The 11,655-nt window shown below is 36.3% G+C and overlaps 1 long non-coding RNA gene across 1 annotated transcript in view; it reads right to left on the bottom strand.

The window, feature by feature from the left end:
• LOC110304229 overlaps positions 1 to 10,875 on the bottom strand; it is a 286,860-nt gene extending 275,985 nt beyond the window's left edge. Inside the window, exons 1-2 of the long non-coding RNA XR_002379032.1 lie at positions 10,703 to 10,875; positions 8,965 to 9,044 (exon numbers count right to left, since the gene is read on the bottom strand). This is a non-coding gene — a long non-coding RNA (uncharacterized LOC110304229). The remainder of the gene's footprint in view (positions 1 to 8,964; positions 9,045 to 10,702) is intronic.
• Between the last annotated feature and the right edge of the window lie 780 nt (positions 10,876 to 11,655).

Below are 11,655 nucleotides of genomic sequence, written 5' to 3'. Positions count from 1 at the left end.
CATACACTCTCTCTCTCTCTCTCTGCATATGTGGCTATTATTCATGTGTGTACATGTGCTTGTATAAGCATAAAGACATGTATAAAGTTCATCAATTGTCTTCCTCTACAGTTCTTCATTTTACTTTATTTGGAACAGCGTCTTTCAGCATATCCACAGCTCTCCTTTTCAGTTAGACCAGCTTGAGCAGAAAGCCTCCAAGGTTTTCCCAACTTTACATTCATCCAGTGCTGTGAAAGGGGTGTGTCTCTGCACTAGGGTTATATTTTGGCACATGGCATCAAAACTTAGGTCTCTGTGCTTCATTAAACACTTTTCTATTGAACCATTTTTCCCAGCCCCCAGAAAGCAATGTTTTGTGTATTTCTTCAGTGGTTCTCAACCTTCCTGATGCTGTGACCTTTTAACATAGTTCTTCATGTTGTGGTGACACCCAACCACAATATTATTTTTGTTAATACTTCATAACTGTAATTTTGATACTGTTATAAATCATAATGTAAATGTTTTCAGAGATAGAGGTTTGTCCCGGGTGCCACCCACAGGTTGAGAACCAGTGCACTTCGTGGTGAGCTATTAGACCATGAAATAGTCTGATAATTTTTTTTTTTTTTTGCAGGTAAGATAGAATTCTGGGAGGCTGGACCTGATTTAGATTGTTTAGGAGAACTAAATTTATCCAGAGACAGATCAGTAATCAGGAAGATGGTATGGGAAATGTTCTGTACAAGAAATGACAGCTGCTGCTTGAAGGAAGAAAACCAGGGAATTGTAAGTAATCTCCACTGAGTTTTAAAATAAATCACTGGGCCACAAGGACACATGGAATACTTTTAATAGAGAAAAGCTTTTAGGTTTCAGGAACTATAGGGATGTCAGTTGGATGGTTTGCTTGTAGCAAGAAGCACTGAAATATTTGTATGATTTAATAGATTATTTTTCACTTTTCATAAAAAGTACTGTATTTGATGTCTGGAAAAAAATGTAATTTCAGGGAAAAATGGTATAAACTAGCCATCGGCCTTACCAAATTTAAATATTTTAAAAGGTATAATTCATGCAAATGTTTAGTGGTTTTCCATTGTGAAAGGGCAAAACCTGCCCTGGCTGGTATTTACTTTTGTAATTAGAAAAGCGTGAGTGATGAGAACAATTAAAATAATACAATACCTTTACAAGACAATTAATCTTCCCTTTGTGATGCATCCTACTGCATCCCAAGTTGATAATGTTATTTACCTCCCAGTTAAAGCTACGTGAAAATGTAATTGCACCCATTTGGTTTGACGATCAAAGGAGAAAAGATCATGCAATTTGCATCTCATATATCTAGAAATTAAAACGGAAGGACTGACCACTTGACACTGCACAAGTTCGTAAAATGAAGCCTGCTGAGCTCAATTTGTTGTGGCGGCTAAATGATTTCACTCTCCAATTTGAATGCATGATGGAACTTCTATTAGAACACTGCACTATAATAATTGACAACATAATGAAACTGCCAAAGACAAAAAAAAAATGCGAACTCCTCTTTCCTGACCTCTCAGCTCTGCACTTCAGACTCAGAGTGGAACAAATGCTGTGGTCAGACAGGAATCATTCCACTTGGATTCCCCTCTTCTCTATCATTCAGGGGCTGCTCTGAGACACTCTTTCAGACACCTGTCCCTTTAGAATCTCACAGCTGCTAGTTAAAAAGTATCATTGTGTTTTCCATTTGGCAATAGGTGAGCAAGTACCTAAGTGTACCTAGGAACGATGTCTGACAGCAAATATTCATGTCTTCTCTCACCACTGTCTTATAAAACAAATATATGTAAAGCATGCAAAAAGTTAGGGGGATATTTCCTTAGTGTGATGCTGTTATGAAATAATTTAATTTCCTTAAAATAGCACTGATGTTTTCAGCTTGGGGCACTATTCTTCTGATCTATGAAAATGTAATGAAGCATCAGCTTTAATCTTTGGAAATCACTAATCCACACACACAAGCTCCCCTTCTCTAAGTAGCATCTCATTCCACTGTAATTTGTCCTCTATCAGCAGTTCAGGAGGCAAAACTACAAGAACCGCCTTTGATCTCTATTCCCTATTGGAGGTTGAAGTGATCTCCAGTCCTCATCATTGCAGAACATGGTTTCTGATCTTGCCTGTTGTCTGTCTTGGCATCTCTACTCAGGCATTATTTTCCTACTCCTCCCTGCAGTTTCTCCCATGTTTGTTGAAAACTTGTATTTTCAGTGCTTTGTCTTAATGTCCTTTCCATTTCTTTTTCCTCTAGCCTCATTTATTCCCATTCTAGTAAATTACTAGATGTTGGCTCCATGGCTTTCACCTATTACAGGTCTTGAGTCCTAGGCCAGATCTTATCTCTCAATATCAGACTAATGTATCTTCAGCCATTAGTCATTTCCTCTCGAATACCACAAAAATGCCTTCAACAATTCCCAAACTGAGTCCATATCCTTCTTTGTCTTCTATGACTTTGACTGCATAAAAGAATCACTGTCTTTCTCTCTCAATGCTGTGGACTGAAGTATCACCTTAACATAATCAAAGGCCTATTTTTTATGCCTCTTAGGTCTAGCCAACAATATATCATATTTAGATTCCTTCTAGAAGATGCTAAGTAATATTTTTACGACCATCTATACTAAAATAAACTATTTTCTTTATACACTCAAAGCATGTTTGGAAAACCATTTATGAGAGTATAAAACTAGCTGTCTGGGTTTTACGGGTCTCCCTAATCCTATCCTGTTAGGATCTGCACCCTCAGCCCTGGCTTACAAAACCCTGTTATGCCTGTGTACTGTTCCTTTAAACACTGGCTGTTATTTATCTTAGTTACATTTTTTTCTTACTCTTCATATTCTACTTCACGTATCTTAGAGAAATTCTTGCTTCATATACTTTGATGATTATAACTAAGGCATGATATAATACTTACTTCTCTGTTGCTATGACACAAATGACACAAAACATGAGGGAAATGTTTATTTTGGCTTATGGAACCAGAGGATAAGAGTCCTTCATGGTGAGGAAGCATGGCAGCAAGGAACAGACATGGTAGCAGGGCTAAGGATTGCAGAACTCTTGTCTCTGTTATCTTTCATATTTATTTACTCTTTTCTCACAAGCTAAAGTCAACCTCTCCTCTTCCTACCTGTCCTAGTCAATCTTTGGCTCTAAGTAAGCAATATTAGTTACTTCCTGTAGGACTGTCATCCCATCATGGCTAGCTTTAACTATATTCTCAAAACTACCTAGCTTGGGGTCTTCTTTTTCTATGCAGCCTTCTCAGATGTTTGTTCTTCCTTTACACTGATAATCCCTTTAATAAATAATTATGTGCTTTGAAAAAAATCTTAATTTACTTCATGTCCATGAAGTGAAGCGTCTTCAAGTATCAGGGGCATTTTGAGCACTGGCCCGCCTTAGTATGTGTGCGAGAACTGAATTTCAATGTGGCCTCTACAGTGCACCATGACTCTCCTGCCCCTGTGCTATGACCAATAGGATTTCTTTAAACTCTTAATGAAGTTTTACCGTTAATATTTATTAACCAAATTTGTACTTTCTGCATTTATGAAGCACACAGGCACAGAAAGGGAGAGAATTAGTTCATCCCCAAAGTAAAGGTAGATACTGCTTCTTGCATATTGTTTTCTTTGGAAACATTTTAGATTTGTAATTACTTCCTTATTTTCTAAGAGTTTGCCCTTGAATGGCCAATTTTACATGCATAGCTTTCACGATATGTGGTGTATCCTGACCTGCCTGGATGGTAAGGAAGGCTTAGGACACAACCTCACTGTATTAAGCTCACTAAATGTCGAGCATCGCCCATGGTATCCCTCACTGTGGTGTACTGATACTCTTACCAAATAAAAGTTGAAAGGAGTATAAAGGAGATAGGGTAAGTAAAAAAAAAGGTTTTCACACTGTTTTTTAAATATCTAGCTTTCAAAAGCAAATCACATCTCTCCAGCAAGATGTGAAGCCTTTGTTGGACTTTTTTTTTTTCTCCACAAGCCAGATATTAGAAATTTTGTTTCTCTCTATAAATTATCTAACTCTCTTTACTTGTCATTGAAACTCTCTCTCTTTGAAGAAAATTGACTCTCATGCAGCCTTTTACTTTATTTCAAAACCAGAAATCTAGAGTGGGTCTTTAAAAAAACATGGAAACATTGAGTCAGTCTCTTTATCTGTCTGTCTCTCTGTGTCTCTGTCTCTCTCCCCCCAAATTGCAGAATTGTTTATGTTTGGTTTAAAAAATATTTGCTTTTTACCATAGTGAACTGAAAAAAAGTCATCTTTTTGCTTTTATCTTTTCTGTGGGAATAATTGATACCCTTGAAAAGTAAAGGTGAATATCCTCTTGATATGGGTGTTATATTTAAAGAATAAGACTACTAGGTTCATATCATAAAGCTTATATTGTATTGTGTACAAAATGACAAGGAATTGTTTAAAAATAAATGTTCATAGATCATATATGTTTGCATGCATATGTGTGAGTACATGTGTGTGTGTTGTTGTTGTTATTGTTGTTGCTGTGAATTGGCACATGGCTGGGAGCATGCATGGTCCAGCTTTCCATCCAGCAATAAACAGAGTGACTTGTTTGTTCCATTTTCTTCTTTTCTGTATTGACTTCCTCACAGGATTGTCAAAGAGAAGAATTCCGTAGCAAGCTATTTGAAAAGCCCCAAATAGGAAGAATGATTTCAATTGATCATAGCAGCATGGGAGATGTTGTATGTGACTGAACACGCTTTTGATATAGATTTCCAAAAAGGAACTTGCATTTTGAGTTTTCTCAGATTGAATGGTTTAAAGTTGGCACTGAGCCTGTTATTTCGGTGGGTAGTTCTTGTGAGGTAGCATAGTGATTACTCTCTTCCTTCCTTTCTAATTTCTATCTTTTTAATGAGGCCATGCAAATGTGCCTCTGGAATGCTCATGTTAATGTCAGAGTGATTTAAAAATGAGCTATAAATGTGAAAGAGGAAAGGACTCTCTCTGACTCCACCTTGTATTTAATTGTATAGCTAGTGGCAGAGCTGTTAGGTATTCAGTGGGGAGACTCAGCTTCTCCTCCAGGAGTCCCCTCAGAAGCCTTTGGGACAGAATCAGGCACAGCCATCTATAAATCAGCTTGTCTCTTCCTGGGCCACCTAGCATAATTGGAAGCACTGACTCTAGGCCATTTCACCCTTGGGTAGGAATGATGAAGTCAGGGCTTCTAATAATTGCATCTGATTACTGCATCCAGTTTGAAGGCAGTGAAGGAAGCCAATGCATAAAATCTTTCTGACCAATCTACAGGGTCACTAAGGGACCATATCACTAGATAAAGGATCTTTAGTTTGGTGTGAGATTCTTTTGTGGTTATGTAAAACAGGTAAAATACCAATTTTTTTTCTTAAACACAGAAATTCATACTTAGTGCCTTTGTCACCAAGATCACATCTTCTGATCATCCACATGTCCACTCTCAGCACAGGAAAGGCTTGTCCAGCCTTGGAACTGTTAGGAGGAGGAGGATCTTTGGGAGATCGCATAGTCAAATACTGATGACTGCAGCATACAAGTAGATGGTGTGCTCCATTTGTTTTAAAACTCTCTTCACTATCACAAGTGAAAGCAATGGTAAGATTGAGCTGTGCTAGAAGCCATTTATGTGGAAGTCCAAACTATGCATGCAATAGTGATAATTGTATCCTATTAGCAGAGTGAATTGTATTTAAACAATAATTGCAGACAAATGACATGTAAATCAATACAAGGAAAAGACATCAAGCTACATGCACTATTGATTTTCTGCCATGTTCTTCTCTAGGTTAGCGTTCTGAAAATATGATTTACAGCTTCGTTTTAATGACTTTCTTTCATATAGACGTGATAAAGTTCCATGAAAGTTAAGAAGTTTTAATTCCAGCACCACTGAACAGTTTTCAAAAGTGGAGTAATGAAACTATCAGAAACACAAATCAGTCGTAGGGGAATGATGGAGAATATGAACATAAGAAGCTCATAAATATTCTCTGTTAGTTCAAACCCAGCTACATGTTGTTTGTACAAAGTGATGCATTTTTCCTATGAGAGAAGATGAAAATAAGTTTGTTATTTTCATGTATCACCTCAAAGGAGAGACTCGTAAATGGCATACAGCAGAGTAGAAGGAGAAACGATGGAGGAATAGCTAATTCCTCCATAAGTCAGTGGAACTCAGTATAGAAACTGATGTGACCTGAACCCAACAAGCCAACTTAGGAAACTACTGGTGCGGTGAATTCTCCTGTCTGATCAGGCAGAAAGTCTGAGATTTCTACTAATTGTGACATGGTTGAAGAATATGACATCCAGTGCAGGTGAAGAAATTAAATTATGCTTTAACACCAGAAATTATGAGAATTCCTGTGAAGTTCTCAGGCATTAAATGTGTGTGTTTGAATAATTTCTACAAGGATTTTAAGGTCATGAGGGTTTCAGCTGACAGAAAGTTTCAGTTGCATTGAAGCATGTTTCTACCTTACCCTTCTAATACATACATTTTTAATATAATAATCAAACACTGACTATTTATTCTGTACAAATTGATATTGCAAATGTATAGATACACTCTAAACATGTAGGAGTACAGGGTCCTTAACATAGGGCATCCTCTCATTTATTGATAACTGTTATACTGAAGAACAATTATGGCCACTAAATGTAACTGTTATTAAATATGTGCTTCTCAACTGAAGTCATATATCTATAAAATATTTCACAGTTATTAAAATTATTTATTTATGTTTTATGTATATGTAGCAGTGGCTATATGCATGTATGTACATCAGTCATATGACTAACGACAACAGAGGTCAGAAGGTGGCATTGGATGTGTTTGAATTGGGGTTAGAGGCAGTTGTGAGCTATGAGGTGGGTGCTGGGAATGAAATCTTAATCCTCTATAAGAATAACAAGTGATCTTAACCTTTGAAATATATCTAAAGTTCCTGGAAATGTTTATGGTATGCAGATAAGATTATATCACTGATGTTATATAGAACATGCTGTTAGTATATCTTAAACAAATTTTAATTTTCTGATTTATTCTTAGATTATGACTAAAAGTGAGTTATCATTATTTATTAAATAGTTTAATTACAAAGTAACAAAATCTTTTAATACAGAGGGTAGAAAACAATGTTCATTTAATGTTGATGATTAGAAAAAAAACCACCCTTACATTACTAGTATCTTGAAAAGCAAACAAACAAACAACAACAACAACAACCATGCAGAATAGAAAAAGAAACAAGAAGTAGGAATCAAAGGAGACAAAAGTATTTATTTGTATACCATTTGGTTATTCCCAAGTCAAGCTCAAGAAAATTTACTGATACACTGTTAGCTGTGATAAGGAGAAGTTACATCATAAATACACAGAAAAGATGCACACTTCAACAGGGCAGCGATAACCAGTTAAAAAAGAGGAGAAGGAAAGAATCATATTAATAAAAAGATAAAAAATATAGTTGCACATTTAACAGACTATATGTAAGGACCTTAGGAAGCAAAATATATCCTATTTCAGGAGTAGGAAAGTAAAAATCTTCAATCAAACACTGTTATCTCAATTAAAATCATATGTAGAGAAATTACAGATTTTATTTTTGTTTACTTATCTATTTGGAATCACACAATGGATTAAAGAGGAGAGAAGCAGATTGTTGTTTAGAGTGTATATAAAAGAGATTAACAATGCAATCCTAATGCTTTTACATTTTACATGAATTAATATGCATAGATTAGAAAATTTATTGTTTAGCATTTCCTTTCATACTCTATTATAATCCATTTTAGTTGTCTCTCACCCTCCATTTTCATTTCTTCCCCCCCCCCATCTCTTGTGGAAACCCTGCTTCCCAGCAAGCCCACTCACTGCTACTTCCATGTCTCTGTGTGTGTTTCTGTGTGTGTCTGTGTGTGTGTAACTGAACGTATTTTATGTATCTCTGTATCTATGCATTTATGCATCAATCTGTCTATCTTATATCTTATCTACCTACCTACCTATCTATCTATCTATCTATCTATCTATCTATCTATCTATCTATTCTATTCTATTCTATTCTATCTACCATGTATCTTTTATCTATGTCTATGTATTTGTGCATGTATGCATCCATTTATCTATCCTGTCTACCTAACCTGTCTTTATATACTGCCTGTCTATCTATCTCTCTGTCTCTCTATCTCTTTCTCATCTCTCTCTCACACTCTCTCTCCCTATCTAACATCTATGTATATTATATCTATCTGTCTATATATGTGTGCATCTATGCATCTATCTATCTATCTATCTATCTATCTATCTATCTATCTATCTATCTATCTATTATCTATCTATTTGCCTAACCATAGTTTGGAAGCTAGGGCAACTAATGAGATGAGATTTTAAGTAAATTGAAACATATGATATAGCCCCTACAACAAAGCCTTTAAAATATCGATATAAGGCTGAAAAACAATATAAAAAAAGAATTAAAATATTACAAAAATTTCCCCAAATAGGTCCAGAACATCTAAAAAGCAAAACAATCACCCAAAGGAAAAAATAGTAAACAAATAAAATCTTATAAATAAACTTGTGACTCTAACTAAAGATTAATAGATTAACAATTTAATTAAAAAGGAAATCAATATCCTTTTTGAAAGCTCAGACACTGTTACAACATCTGAACCTCTGCTCTATGCAATTACATTGTGATATTTTTGACAGGAGGATTGCAAGTTATCATTCAGATCCTACAAGTCAGTTGGTTCAATTTCATTGTTTCTTTGAAAGTTATTCCTATCTTCATGCTTTCTTATCCAGATTTTGAATTAGCTTAAGAACTCTGATTTCAATGTTGAACAAATAAAACTGAAATAGAGCCTGTGGATGAATGGGGGCTTCAGATTTACTGAGTAGGTAGTAGAGCAGCTTACTTGAGGACAAGCACTGGCCTCTCTTTGTCTCAGGAGACCAGGACATGATCCTGCCTCTATGGGGACGAAACAGATCTAAGTACTTTACATCCTGCGGTCATCCAAGGGATGTATAAACCCACCAAAAGGCTTCATGTTCTTCCCTTTATCTTTGTTGGGTCATTTGCTAAAAACTTGGTTGATGGTGCTCCAGCTATATAGGAGCCAAAGGAGCTTTTAGGTTACTTTACAGATGGCAACTGTAGCAAGTCATAATGTCCTGTATATTTTTAAAATCTAGTAGAAAAGCATCTGAAAAAAATTTCTGTATTAAAATGATAAATATGTAAATACATAACTAAACACAATGATACATATGCATATAAACATATATCCCAATAACTCAATATATGCACATTTTTTATTTTGATGTATTAACTAAAATTTTAAAGGAAGAAAAAAATGATTGAGCCTACTAAATTTCAATGAAGAGTTTCAAACCCTTGGTCACACATAGCACTAACCCTTATCAAACTCAGTGGGTCATGAAATAAACCAAAAGATATGAATGTTAGAAAATGACTTGTAGGAAAGAGGGGGGACTGATGGAAATAGGGGAGAGGAGAGTGATCAGAAATTGCACATGTATAAAATTGGAAAATACCATGTAATTATTAAAAATTGTTGAGACATTCAGAAGCATCAAGGCAGCTAATGAGTTGAAATATTAATAACCTTAGACATAATGATCAGATAATGCCAAATGTTACTTTTTTCTTTTGTCAGACAACAAACTCTTGCACAGTCACACATACATATTCAGAGGTAAGAGACAATCATAAAGGCTTATGCAGTTTTGCTATATAGTGGTCCCAAATTTCATCAGTGTTGCCTTCTATTATCTCCACAATTTATTAGGAAGAAGTGGATCACCCATTGGATGGAGCACAGGGTTCCCAATGAAGGAGCTGGAGAAAGTGCCCAAGGAACTGAAGGGGTTTCCAGCCCCATAGGAGGAACAACAATATCAACTAACCAGTACCCCTCAAACCTCCCTAGGACTAAACCACCAACCAAAGAATACACATGGTGTTACTTGTGTCTCTAGCTGCATATGTAGCAGAGGATGGCCTAGTCGGTCATCAATGGGAGGAGAGGCCCTTGGGCCTGTGAAGGCTCTATGCCCTAGTATAGGGGAATGCCAGGGCCAGGAAGTAGGAGTGGGTGTGTTGGGGAGCAGGGGCAGGGGATAGGGGATTATTGGAGAGGAAACTAGGAAAGGGGATAACATTTGAAATGTAAATAAAGAAAATATCTAATTTTTAAAAAGGGAGATACACTCTGTAATATAAACTGAACATGAGCCTATCAGCCATAAATATCTAAAAAGGTGTAAAGAAGATATACAAACATTTTTAAGAAAGTGAATAAATGAGTGATCATTTCCAATAGCTTTTGGTATAAAACAAATATTTTAAATTTAATAACATTTTAATAATTCACATCTAATTTGGCTACTATAGTAATTTGGATGGTTAACCAACCAAGGAAGCCTTATAAGGTCATGAATGCATACACATAGTACCGTGAGCATCGACTCTCTCACATACACACACACACACACACACACACACACACACACACCCCTACACACACACACCATGCCCCTCAGACTCAAGGAGATTAAGAGCAATTGTGAAGACAAAAGAAGAAAAACCTTATGAAATATTTTCACCTTCTTTTCTATGATCCTTCTCTTTCTTCATAAAATAAATCATAAAGAGCACCATTCATTTAATCCTTGGTGACAAATCTTGATGCTAGAAGTTGACAGAGTGAAGCAAAAGCTAAAATAGCCAAGCACCTATAAAAATTTACAAGCAATCTGGGCGACTATTGGGAAATTTACCCTATTATTTCCACATGTACCTCAAGGTCATTGTGTGAGACTAATTAATGGCATTCAGTCTAGTGTATTGTTGCAGAAAAATGCTAAACTTGTCCCTTTCATCTGCTGTAGTATCAGTGGAGTAAATCTTTTGAGACAAATGCTGGTTTGAAATTAAAATATTCCATTTCTGGCAACTGTGGCTTAAGATGAAACTATTTTCTCTGCTGTCATGCACAGAAAGCCCACCTGAAGGCAGCTAATGCTGTCAATGAAGGTGTGCACCCAATCCTTTTGTTTTCCTACAGACAAATGTTCTCTTTGGTTAATGCTTTTCCCAACCTTATGTGTAAACAGACTTGGTATTTTAGGTTCCTCAGTGGCTTTCTGAATTTTCTATTCCTGACCCTGCTCCTAGTAATGTCAGGAAATGAATGAGCTGAGAGAAATTGCACCCGGATAATATAAAATGGTCTTACTGGACAGAAATGGTTTGAAGGAATGGAGCATCCATTCCATCCTCTACCAAAAGCAGTTACCTGGCAATATGGCTCTGCATAACTAGTTACTGTAACGTTTCCATTCCTTATTGAGCAATGCACTGCATTCTGCTGTCTCGGGGCCCCAAGTGTAGAACCTTAGTATCTCTCATTAGTTGTCTTGTCTTGTCTTGTCTTGTCTTGTCTTGTCTTGTCTTGTCTTGTCTTGTCTTGTCTTGTCTTGTCTTGGCCTGGCCTGGCCTGGCCTGTCCTGTCCTGTCCTGTCCTGTCCTGTCCTGTCCTGTCCTGTTTTGGTCTTGT

The sequence above is a fragment of the Mus caroli genome, chromosome 11 (genome assembly GCF_900094665.2).
Source record: "Mus caroli chromosome 11, CAROLI_EIJ_v1.1, whole genome shotgun sequence".
NCBI classification, from domain to species: domain Eukaryota; kingdom Metazoa; phylum Chordata; class Mammalia; order Rodentia; family Muridae; genus Mus; species Mus caroli.
This window is presented reverse-complemented; position numbering and strand designations above follow the sequence as displayed.